The following is a 12794-nucleotide window of genomic DNA, read 5'->3' as shown; positions in this document are numbered from 1 at the left end:
TCCCAGCCCAGACGTACACGGCGGTACTCCACGAATAAATCAGAGCCTTCACAGGAACATTCTAGATACATAATCCTTCCAACGCACAAAATATAATTCATCGCTCTAAACAAAAACATATCGACTGTGTTCCTTCTCTGCCTAGGATCCTGTCTTGCTTCCTGTGCCACACAAAACTTCTAACTTCCAAGCAGTGTATCTTGACACTGCTTCTGCACCATGAAGAGCAAACATGAATGTATTTGCAGCAAAGATAATTAGCATTAATAAATGTGTTCTGAAAACTTATGGGAGAAATTATAGTTTTGAGTGTATAACAGATGAATGTTTTAAGAATATTCTGGTAGAAGAAAACAGAACACGTATCTGTATCCACAGACTGACCAAAAAAAAAAAAAAAAAATCCATGTTATATTGTCAAACGAGAAAAAGCAATTTGACAAAACTTAACACACTCTTACCATAAGATCCAGCAATGGGTTCCTTGGTAGTTGCCCAAAGGCGTGGAAAACTTAGGTCCACGTGAAAACCCGCACACAGATGTTTGCAGAAGCTTCACTCACAATTGCATGAACTTTGAAGCAATCGACACGCCTCCTTGCTAGGTGAATGGATAAACTGTGACGAATCCGGACAATGAAATACTATTCAGCGCTAAAAAGTAATGAGCTCTCTAGCCATGAAAAGACACAGAGGAACCTTAAATGCATATTGCTAATGAAAAAAGCCGGTCTGAAAAGGCTACATACTGTCTGATTCCAACTATGTGACATTTTGGAACAGGCAAAGCCACAGAGCCAGTAAAAAGACTTAAACCAAAACTATGGTCGCTGCTGGGGGCTGGACTCTCGGGGAGGGATGAGTAAGGGGGCGGGGGCAAGGAGGACATTCAGGGAAGGAATCATGGGGGATTCGTGTCGTTACACATGTGTTTAAATCCGCAGAACGCACAACTCCGTGGGTGGACCCTGAGGTGAACCGTGGACTCCGTGCGACCGCAGTGGGCCAGCGTGGGTTCACCACGTGTGAAAAATGCATCACTCGGGCAGGAGATGTTGACAGCAGGGGAGGCAGGGCGTGTGGGGCCAGAGGGCATGTGACATCTCAAGACCCTCTGCTCAATTTTCCTGAGGACCTGAAACTGCTCTAAAAAGTAGTCCCAAAAGAAATGCAATGAAGAGTAACTATATTAATTCTACCTTGTGAAAACAAATCCAACAAAGAAAAAACACTTCTCTCATCCCCTCCCAATAACAATCCGAGCTTACATATGTAAATAAAGTATGCGCGTACGTAAAAAAAAAATAGTGTAAGTACCTAGGAACTAGAAGAAGAGTGTGTAATGACACACACCAGGCTGCCGACGCCGCTCGTTACGGGCGAGGATGAGAAGAGAGGCTGCGGAGAGATGTGATTAGGTTTGACGTTACTCATCCTCCCATTGCGTTATTTTCACTTATAAGAAAAAGCATGCGTTACTGATAAAAGTGAGAAAAACAAGGAGTTTAAAAAAAAAGCCTCCAAAGGTGAATTTAAGCAATAAGACATTACCATGGACACGAGATGCAGGAAATCGGACTTGAAATAAATGTGATCTTCTCCATCCTTCTGTGGAAGGAGTGAGGGGAGGGGAGGGCTTATTATAGGTCTGGCAAACTCCTCCTTTGTTGAGAGAAAAGCCTCTGTAGAAATGCCCAAAACACTCCTAAACGAAAGGAGAGGTTCTGGATTACTGGGCGTGGAGGAACCCCACAGAGCAAGACTCGACCTACCTGGCTGAGAGAACAAAGCCGCTAACCACTAAGAGAACAGGAAGATCAGAACCTGGAAGCGCCAGGCGGAGCCCTTGACAGCGACACGTGCCAGAATCAAAGGCTCCGAACATTAAAGCCTTTCGGCCCCTTAAGGGAAACGTGCTGGCAGATTCCGTGTGAGCCGCGTCACGGGCACACAGTCCTTCAAGCACATGCGAGTACAAAATAACTTGTGAAAACGAAGTCTCGCTTTCCTTGAAATGCAGCCAGTGTTGTCATAGAGTAGCCTCGTGTACGTTTGCTTCTAAAAACATTTTTTTTTACATGTGTGCAAAGACCAAAATGATTCTTGAAATAATTTCAAACTCAATCCAAGCACACACGTAACTGGAGGTCGCCACGTGGGCAACTCTGAGCAATCAGTGAACTGAGGTTAAACGATTCTTCTTTCTTTGGGATATTATCCTCTGAGTCATTGAAAAAAACGCACATAATCAAAATTACACACCCACTTGTGATGGGTATTTCTTAAAAGCTAAATGAGTCTACGGCCACGCCACCCTGAACGTGGCTGATCCCATCTGATCTTGGAAGCTAAGCAGGGTCAGACCTGGTTAGTACTTGCATGGGAGACCACCTGGGAAGACCAGGTGCTGTAGGTGTAAACGATTAAAAAAATAAGGGATTGTAATCTGACAAGGTCCTTGCAATCTGTGAGGTCATCCAAGGGCTGTCTGGCCTAAAAAAATTAAAAAAAATAAATAAAAGCTAAATGAGATAAAATGGATATTTAAAAATCACCAAGACGAAAACCAGTTTTAAATAAGTTTATACTATATGCTTGTCCTCCAAAGCATTCACTGCTTCAAGGAGGGAAACTGTATTCTCAAAAGTGCACTCGATTTTTGTTTGCAGGTTTAAATCTTTTTAAATGGCACTATTTTCAAACTCGGAATCATGGCACTGTTTGCTGACAGGAAATGATCTACAAGCTTCACGCCCATGTGAAAATGGTGAAGGGCCCGTCAGGACAGGCGGGTGTTCCCAGGAGCGCTGGCACCTCAGGGTGTCCTCCGGGGCGGGGCTGGAGAACCGAGGTGGAACCCCCCTCCCCCGCTGTGCCGCCATTTTTTTTCACCAACTACATGTATTATTTTTAAATACATTTTCATAAAAATTATGGTGTCTGAACTTTTTAACCAATTAACTAATCTATATTTTCTACTGGGGGAAAAAAACCCCATGTATTAAAAATTCAATAAGAAAACATTCAATAAGCTGTTAAATGCTAGAGGCAAATAATGACAATAACAGAGTGCAGAGAACCTCACAGCAGAGAAATTCCTCTGACACTTCCGGTGGCCGTGCGTCCGACACGTCTGTCCAAACCCACAGAATGCACAGCAAGAGGCAAAGGTGAGGCTGAGCACGATGTGCCAGGGTGGCCTCATCGATTGTGATGGACGTTCCACCTGCGGGCGACGGGACCGTGGGGGCGGCTGAGCCCGTGTGGGGACAGAGGGTACATGGGAAACCTCTCTCTTCCCCCAGTTTTGCTGTGAACCTTAAACTGCTCTAAAAAATAAAATCTGGATTCTAAAAAAATCAATACTAAAAGCTGTTAAATGTCAGAGGTAAATATGGCAATAATAAAAGCGTCCTCTAAAGAGAACCAGATGCTTGTCACATCACATCTCGAGACCCCAAGATCACAAACCGGAGGTGACAGTCACTCCACACGTCTCTGTAAAGACAGAAACAGGAGACAGGGTGCTGGCTTCGCTGAGGTCAGGACACAGGTCATCGAACACCTGAGGACAGGTGTCTCTCGTTTTCAGGTGTCTGACACCACCTGCCTGAAACCGCAGACTGAGAGAGACGCCCTGGCAGCAGAGGGACGGGCGGCCCGCTCTGTCCCGCCGGGGCCTCTGGCGTCCCCTCGCCGTGCTGGGTCTGCAGGGCTCCACGGTCCAGCAGCGGCGCCGAGACAGATGGGGGGGGGGGGTGCCAGCTGTCACACATGGAGTCACGAAGCCCTGTCACACTCGGACGCCAGCCACAGGAATATTCTGAACTGCTATTTCACTCTTTTAAAGAAATGCAGTAATGCCCCGGACGGCGCAGCGGGGGAGCGCGTGCTCACTGGGCTTTAACCCCACTGCTTTAGCCTCGACTCCCTGGGGGAGGAGGCTGGAGGGACAGGCAGAGGCCACCTGTCCCCACCTCCGCCAGCCGCGGGCTCCTGAGGGGTGGGGCAGGGCAAAGAGCTGGCACCCGCCCGTTCCGCCGCCTGTGCCGCTGACACCTTTGGGTGTCCCGCGGGACAGACAGGAGAAGGAGGGCCACAGAAGCGAGGAGGAGGGAGAAAGAGACCCGCCGCCTGGGCTGCTGGTGGGTTCGTGTTTCTGGGATCCGGGCTCAGCCTGAGTGACTTCCAGGGAACCACAGAAAGCCCCCTGCCGACGGCGCTGCGGGCCCACTGCGCGCGGTCCTCCGTCCTCCAGGACAAACCCTGGGGCACGTCCCCTCCGGTGGCCCTGAGGCCTCGTCGCTTCGGAGGGGGTCGTGCACGGGATGGGCAGGGGACACCGTCCCAGGATGAGCTCCGGGCCACATCCAGGGACTGGGGCCGCCCACGGCACCTGCCGGCGGAGAGGAACGGGGTCCTCACGGGAGTTTCTGGCGGCGATGGGACAACAGCCACTGACGTTAAGGCTTAATCAGACGTCTCATTCTCTTCGCGAGGGAATCAAGGAACCGAGAGAGAAAGCTTCTCCTCTCTCCTTTTCCCGATTCGAAACTAACAGTATAAGAGGACAAGGACGGGCCCGGCATCGCGTCCGGGGACGAGGCGGGCGTGACGACTCGCAGCGGCCATGCAGTGGACGCCGAGACCCTCGCGGTCCTGCTGGGCCAACCCAAAGCCAAGGAGTCTGAGGACCGGGGCGCGGCTGCCGCACGCGCTGGAGCGGGTTTGGGTGCCCGGCTGACAGAGGGGGGCGCGCACCCCCCACAACCGGAGCTGCGGGCCTGGGTCTCTCCCAAGTTCTTTCAAGTGAATCCCGGGCGTAAGGCGCAGTGGCCCGGATGTGGGGCGTCTTTATCGGCGCAGCTCACCGGAGGGGGCGCTCCCTGGTGGGAACCCTTTCCTTGCCCTTCGGGGAGGGGAAATGAGCGGTGCCCCCCCCACCCCCGCAAGCTGGCCCTGGTGGCCCGCTGCACCGGGGTGGCGCCTCCGGGGTGACCGTGGGATGAGCTCTGCCTCCTCCTCACCTCCAGGAAGTCGTGAAGCCACCAGAGGCCGCGAGGACGCGCCCCCCCGCCCCGCGCTCTGCGCTCCCAGGCCCTTTGTCTGGCCCTTCGTCTCATCTTCGACCTTTGGCAAACCTCGAACGGGATGTCCCTTCCCAGAATGGCCTCTGCCTTTGCTTCCTTCTACAAAAATGCAGACGGAGCCCTCAGCTCGTGGGCGTGCGCGCCCGCACCCGGAGCTTTTGCGGGCGAACTCCAAAGGCCAGCGGCACCTCCTGCCGGCTCCCGAGACCTGAACCAGCCGACGCGACCTTCGTGCAGAGATGGAAACGGCCCGGAGGCCCCACTCGGCGTCGGCTGAGGCGAAGCGCAAGCCCGGAGAACTGACGCTAGCGCCGGGGCAGGGCGTCGGGCCGAGCGCCCTGCAGCGGGAAGAGGACTTCGAGGACGCGTCCTCCGGGCGCACGGCAGCGGGGACGCGGAGCCGGGCGGCCTCTCACGGCCGGGCACTCCCAGGGCCAGAGCCGCAGGCACCTACCTGGCTTCGTTACCGTGGCACAACGCGGTGGACTGAGTCCTAATGACAGGCAACAAAAATGCTGCTCTCTAAAATCAAAAGACCTCATGTCTTTGGAGAATGTCACAAGGCACTAACAGAAGATGCAGCATTGACAGATTTCAAAGCGGGCGACGACACAAGACAAGGTTTATCGAACTCAGTGATCCCCACGTTATGTTTTGGGCATTTAAAAAAATGATACGCGGTGGTGAGATCTTTGCTCATGGAAAATATTCAAATCCTAATAGTTAAATATATAACATTAATAAAGATATTTGACAGATTATTGATCCTTATTTTAGTGAAAAATCCATATTAAGCTAATCCTTAAGCATTTTTCACAGGGGTACAAAGAACAATTACAGAAACTTAACTATTCATCTCAATTGTTTGGAAATTATCAACACACAAAAAACATCTGTCAAATCAGTCACCATAATCGCTCCAGGACTAAAAGCCTACAGCAAAGACATTTCCTTTGGTTTCACGAAGCACTTAAGTACATTGGCCAGAGATGAAAATCCAAAATTAACTGTCCGGCATTATCTTGTCTTGACTTGCACAGTGTCTCTCAGGACAGCGAGGGCTCCAAACGCACTGGCTCCCCCTTTAAAGAGATTACTGCATTTCAGCTCCGATAATGAGAGCATTTCCACAACCTACAAAGCAAAACCCTTCTGATGCACGGCGTCACAGGCGTTGCCACTCCCAGATCTGATCTTTTTTCCAGGAATGTGAATGCTGAGGCACGGAACTGCTGTTTGCTGCTCGCACGCGAGCAGACGAATGCTCTACCCCCACGTTCCCCAACGGCGTTCCTCCATGGGAGACACGGACCTAATCCGCCCCATCCCAGATGAGGGAGATGTAAATGAACCCAGCATCCATGAGAAGCAAAAGAGAAAAACACTGTTTCTCGTGGTAAATTAAATACTTTAATTCATTCTTAAAATCGGGGTCTATATATGGCAGTAACAATCTTCAGAACAACTTATGCTGTGAACCAAGTCAGCAAACTACAGCCAGTGGGCGAAATCTGGCCCACCTCCTGGTTTTACACATAAAGTTTTATTGGAACTCAGCCGTGCTCGTTTGTTTACGTATTGTCTATGGTTCCTTTCCTGCTTCAACGACAGAGATGAATTCTCAGCACAGATATTGTATGATCTGCAGCAAGTCAAAAACCTTTATTATGTAATTCTTTAAGACAAAGCTTACAACCCCTGCTACAAATTCTTTCCATCAACCATTGGATAGGAAGGCCTATAATCTATGAAGCAATCCTCAAACATTAAAATCATCCATGTTCTCAACATGTACAGGAATGAATGATTTTCTCTCTTTTCCTTCTTGGGAAAAAGGAACAGCACTCTCAGTCTTCCAAAAGCGTAACAGGTTTGCACAGACACACGCTAAGAACGAACAAGGCCGAAACACACCCACCTCGTGCTCACTGGAACGCAACCGTGACCTGGTATTTCTGAGTTGATTATTAACCACCCACAACCTCTCAGTGGCAGTTTCTCTGTAACATTCCGGACAGACTCAGTCATTTGTTGACTGCTCTGCGTATCTTTCCTCACTTAACAAACAGCGCCGATCACAGTGCCTAGGCTCACGGAGCTAGTTCTCAGAACGCTCCAGAACCATGGACAGCGGAGAAGAGCTGCCCGGCAGACACCGAGTCAGCTGGCTACGACCTGACAGTAAAGGCAGTTGTGTTTTTCTATCTCCCCATGAAATAGTTGATGCATTAGCGACTATACCCCAAACCTGCCCGCACTTTGTGGAGAATAAGACCTGAGACGCCAGACTTTTCATTTATCCGGAAGAAACTGGCATACATTCTCAAGAGAATACTGAATAAGCCAGGAAGTCTATTTCTATTCGGGTGGCTAGCGTAAAAACATGGATAACCCAAATCAAATCGGACAAGACCTATCGAGGCACAAAGAAGAGTTGATTTGTGAGTCCTGATTGACTACAAGTTTGAGAAGTGGTGTAGGCAAAGAACCTTCCACAAGGCCATCCGGACACATTAGCATTTCCTCACACCATTCCTGAGGGCATGAAAAGAGAGAGAGGTGTACCGTTCCTAGCACAGTGCCTGGCCCTGCATTTTCTCACCTGTGGTTTCTAGTGCGTAACTGCCACCCAGCAGGCAGAGGGGGACTTCAGCGATCAAACGTACTGACGTTCTGCTACGACGGCCCAAATCACGTCGACTGCCTAACCCACGGAACACGTAGAGAATTCCACCGTAAACAATTTGGGAAATTGTCAGGGTTTATGTGTATTCCTGCGTGCACATACTATGCAAGAATATGCGGGAAATTACACTTGATGCAAAAGACACATCTCGGGAAAATCACGTGTTAAGTAAGTTTTGACAACTTGAGTCCCTCTCAGTGCGTGAGAGATAGGTTATTTGAAGGCAGCCTTAATTAAAATGAGCATTTGGTAATGTGAAAGCCATCAGTTTAAAGCCTGCTTTCACAAGGAGTTTGCCTGGACCGATTTACACCCATGGGTGAATAACTCTTTTAAAAATATGATTCTGTTCAGTATTCAAATGTAGGGATTATGCATGCTTGTCAAGAAGTAAATAGCAAAATCCACGGGAGATCTTTGCATTTTACGTGGTATATGGATATTATTTCTGCGTTAGCAGAGCTCATTTAAATTTCATGGAGAACATCAGCCACGTTTCAAAACTTGTCATATGCATCCTATCTTCAGCAACGTTTTTAAAGTGTCCTTTAAGGAAATGAGGCACGAGCTTCCGTGGAAAAAGCGAGAACTCAACAAATGAGTTCTCACACCTAAGGTAGAAAAGGAACGGTTTCCTGAGAAAGCCAAAGGCTCTATGCTGTGGGCACCTGCCTTGGTCCACTTAGGCGACCTGGGGGGGAGGGGCGGGGGGAGTGGATACCACGCACGGGACACGGCTTTCATCTGCAGACCCTATTTCTCACGAGACGGTGTCTACAGGATCAAGTCGAATTCCTGCGATTCGCCAGTGACCCGCAGAGGCTGAACGTGGAATTCCCAGGGCTGAGACCCGGGGCCCGACCATGCAGCTAGGCCCCTCACTCCTAGTCCGTGCTGGAGACAGCAGCAGACAAGGCCCCAGAAGTGAAAACGTTCATTAACACCCGGGGACCAAAAGGGAAAGAGCCAAGAACTCATGAATCTGCAGGTGAAGACGTTGTCTCTTAACTATTTTCATGGTGTGAATGAGTCACAGGTCTTATTTTAAGGGACACGGAAGTATCATCAGCAATTTCATGTGACAATATTTACTCCGCTGGGAAGGGGTTGAAAAAGTACTTGTTAGAAGAAATTTCTTCATTTCCATACTTGGATTCAGTGACACAGTAAATCATCAATAAATTTCGTCTTCTACTAGAACTCCGGGGCAGGACGCTCACGGCCCAAGGCAGCCTGATAAAAGGTAATTTCGCGTTTGCCCATGCTGATCGAATGGGATGCGGGCGGCCATCCGCACTCAGACGGGCACAGGGATGTCAACTGCGAGGTGGTCTAGGAGGGGACAAATCACTCGTCATGGGGACACATGAGCTGCGGCCACGCGCGGCCCTGTGGGGCCCCACCCTCCCCAGCCCTGAGCACCTCATTTACTGCTTTGCTGCCCGACCCCTTCACTGGTTCTGAAACCAGTGTTTGGGGTTCGTGTTGCGAGCACACGTAAAGTGAATTAAGATCTCCTTGAAACTGTGCACCGAGTAACTGATTTCTCTAATAAAGCTGCTTCATCTTTTTGGTGATTCAGTTTCCAAATTTATACTTCCAGTTATTTTTTTTTTAAAACATACTGATTTTCAAGTTTCTTCCTTTAATCCACTGAAATAGCCAAACGATGAACACAACCGAGGAAAAGCTCCCTGGATTCGCCTCCCTCCCTGGAACGAAAGCCATGAGGTGGGCACGTGCGCCTCCCTGTGCCGACCGAGCAGGGTCGGGGCCCACCCGAGGCCTCCTTCCCGCGGTGGTGGCGGGGAGATCTCGGGGATCACGGAGACACCCTCGTACTGGTGACCGCGTGCACCACCTTCTAACCATACGAATTGGATCCTGTGGACACTGGATTTCATGAAAAACACATTTTTAAAAAGAAAGAATAAATACGTTTAAAAACAACATTTAAAAACAAAATGTCCTGCTTTTTTCTTTGAGACTCCTGGAAGCAACTAAGATTGTGGAAGGAAGTGCCGAGAGGCAGTTTTGATGGTCACTCCCGCCTTCGTGAAAGGCACCCACGTGTAAGGGTTATGGGACGGGGACCCCGAAGGGGGCCCCGCGGGCAGTGATCGGCGTTTGCCAACACACAAATCAGTGATCGGCGTTTGCCAACACACAAATCAGGCAAATTGGAGACGCGCAGATCTGCCAGCCACTGGCAAAAAGTGATGACGGCTTTAATTCTCCCAGGATTCAATAATACGAGGGAAAAAAAAATGTTTATGAAAAACTTGGAACTGAAAATCTGTGTGTGACCTTAGAGGCCATCGAACATAACGAGAGATTTTTTTTTTAAACTTCCATACTCTTCCCATTTGGAACTTGCACTTAAAAACGTCGCTTGCTGCCACGTCATCTATGACCCGCGCTATTCAGCAAATACATCCCAAGTCAGGTGACGAGGGCGCCGACGGGTCACTGGGGATGCTTAGACGACCCCGGTAACACAAGGTCATTACACCTGACCACGGAAGCCTCTGACCTGGCTGCCCGTGGCACTGCGGGAATACTTATTGTGCTGGATTAGTGTGATGGCTGCTACGCGATGACTTCACGGAGGTGGTGCCGGAGAAGCGCGAGGTGCCCTTCGAACGTGACGCGGTGACGGTGCATCGCTGGCCCAGGGACCGTTCACAGCATGACTGACCAGCGAAGAAGTGACGCCTGGCTGACCAAGCGCAGAACGCGTGGACAGAGGACACGCTTCGCGAGGGCCTGCCGCCAGCAGGTGGCGCCGGGGTCCGAATCCGTCCCCCGCGAGAGCCACGCTGACGCCACCAGAGGCTGGAGGGGTGTGGTCCAGCCTGGACAAGGGGCCCCTGGTGCTGCCGGGGGCCAGGTGAGCACCACGAGAGGATCCCGCGGGGCGACGTCACTCCTCGCAGAGGACCGTGACGTGGGCGTGGCGCACGCAGCTCAGAGCAAGGCCGGATCGTAACGCGCGTTCTCAGGCGAATCGAATCCCGAGTTCCTGTCAGGATGAGCGAGCGGCCTGAGCGGGGCAGTGGGGCCCTGGGGCATCCGACAGAACCGGATTCGAATCTGGGCTCGATCACGCCCGAGCCGTGTGACCGTGGAGGAGTCACGGAACTTCTCTTCCTCTGCGAGGGCGAGAGCCGCAAAGTATCTCGCGGTCGTCCTGCGAGGCCAGGAGACGCCGCGCAGGGTGCCCGGGGCCTGGCATTCTGCAGGCATGCGACGAAGGCGGGCCAAGGCCGCCAAGGCCGCCGAGCCGGACTTGTGGAGGAGCGGAGTGCGGAGGGAGGGTTCCACCTCCTCCTCCCCCCAACCCCCGTCTCCCCCCAGGTGTGGAACCCAAGGTGGAGATGGAAGGTGAACAATGAGAAACCCCACAGGCTCCCCCGGGAAGACTGGCCGTGAAGGTCGCACACTCGCCTACGGCAGGGGAGGGCGGAGGGGAGGCGGCAAGGGAGCCAGGGCCCGCGCCCAGCCTTCGTCCTTTCTAAGATATCGCTGCCTGGGTGGTGTGACTCTTAAGGAAGCGCTGGGGCCAGCTTCCTTCCCTCTAGAAAGGAAACCGCTCCATTTCCTCCAGAGGCATCAGCTTACGCGATAGGAAGGTGGAGAGTTCGACTTGTCTGCGTCACGTGCAGCTTGTCCAAGCCACTGCTTTCCAGGCCGAGAGACATCTCTGGTCACTCGTCTTGCGAGGGCAGACGCTGGGGCTGGGGAGCATCCCTGGAGCACGCAGGGGCCGCGCTCAGGAAGCTCAGCTCCATTCCTCAGCAGGAGGAAGCAGGAACCACGGGCAGGTGCTTGGCGCAGCCGGGGGACCCAGCTCAGGCAGTCCAGAGGGCCGCCGGTAAACGCGTGCGCGGAACGCGACTCAGGGAGTGACCCCGAGGGCTCCTCGCAGACCTCTAGGCAAAGGCGCTCATGACCGAGGCTCAGCCGACGTCCCTTTAGGACCTTATGGGATGAGGCAGAAAAGTCACTTCCAATGTGAACTCTATCAGCTCTTTCACGGCTGGCCCCACAAGCCAGGCAGGTGTCCTCGGCAGCGTCCCAAAAAAGGACGTTCCACTGAGCGTCCCCTAGCGGTGGAGCCAGGCTGCGGACACCCCTCTGCCCTCCCAGCTTGGGATTCGGAGAGGAAGTGGCTTCGGCCCATGCAAATCATTGTCGCTGACTGACGAGCTGGTTCGTGTAAAGGGATGACTTCCCGGGGAGCACGGTGCAGGTGCTCCGTGCCAACACGCAGTGGAGACGTCCAGATGAAGGAAGGCGTGCTGGGGACGACAGCGTTTTCTGTATGTGCACAACTCTGCAGCCCCCTAGTGCAAGGCACAGAACGATCGAGGCCACAGAAGGTACTGGGGACCTGCGCGGTTAGTACGCCCAAAGGTGCCCACCCCTCCAACGTTCACCGCCGCCGATCACTCTGCCACAATCTGGGACTTCATTTGAACAGAGTCTGGCTGCTTCTGCGTGGCATGTGTGAGCACCATGCATGTCGCTGCATGCACCAGCAGTGAGCCCCTCTGCTCTGCTGTGTAGTACCCCACTGTGTGAACAAACCGAGACATTTTTACCCATTCTACTGTTGACAGACATCTGACTTACTTCCGATATGAAAGTCAGATGGACAAAACCATTATTATCAGCTCTGACTTGTACCTTCTTGTCTTTTTTAATGTGAAAATGGAGACCTCAAAATTTACTAATCTAAGGCTGCAAATCCCCGCACACTCCCGAGAAGAAGGCAAAAGAAGAGACTCGGATGTTTTCCTAAGTCGTCCATCTTGTACCTTTTTCTATTTTTAATTCTGTAGGTGCTTCTGCTTTTGGGAAATCCCACATTAAAAGTAGCTATTTTTCCTTTTGCAAGTCCATTTTTTTTTTTGCAGCAAAACTTTGAAGCAAAATGTGAGAAACCAATTTTTACCCAACTGATTCCTAAAATGAATCTACTTTCTACCAACTTAAACTCTTTGGCTGAGAAAACT

General features: G+C 51.4%; 1 protein-coding gene and 1 pseudogene across 3 annotated transcripts in view; one reads left to right on the top strand and one right to left on the bottom strand.

Annotated features, from left to right (window-relative positions):
• The window catches only part of DOCK1 (dedicator of cytokinesis 1), a 326782-nt gene that overhangs the window by 122152 nt on the left and 191836 nt on the right, over positions 1-12794 (bottom strand). The window lies entirely within an intron of this gene.
• On the top strand, positions 2298-2416 carry LOC118604539 (annotated as a pseudogene).

This window comes from Rousettus aegyptiacus, unplaced genomic scaffold, assembly GCF_014176215.1.
Source record: "Rousettus aegyptiacus isolate mRouAeg1 unplaced genomic scaffold, mRouAeg1.p scaffold_m13_p_6, whole genome shotgun sequence".
In the NCBI taxonomy this organism is placed as follows: Eukaryota; Metazoa; Chordata; class Mammalia; order Chiroptera; family Pteropodidae; genus Rousettus; species Rousettus aegyptiacus.
This window is presented reverse-complemented; position numbering and strand designations above follow the sequence as displayed.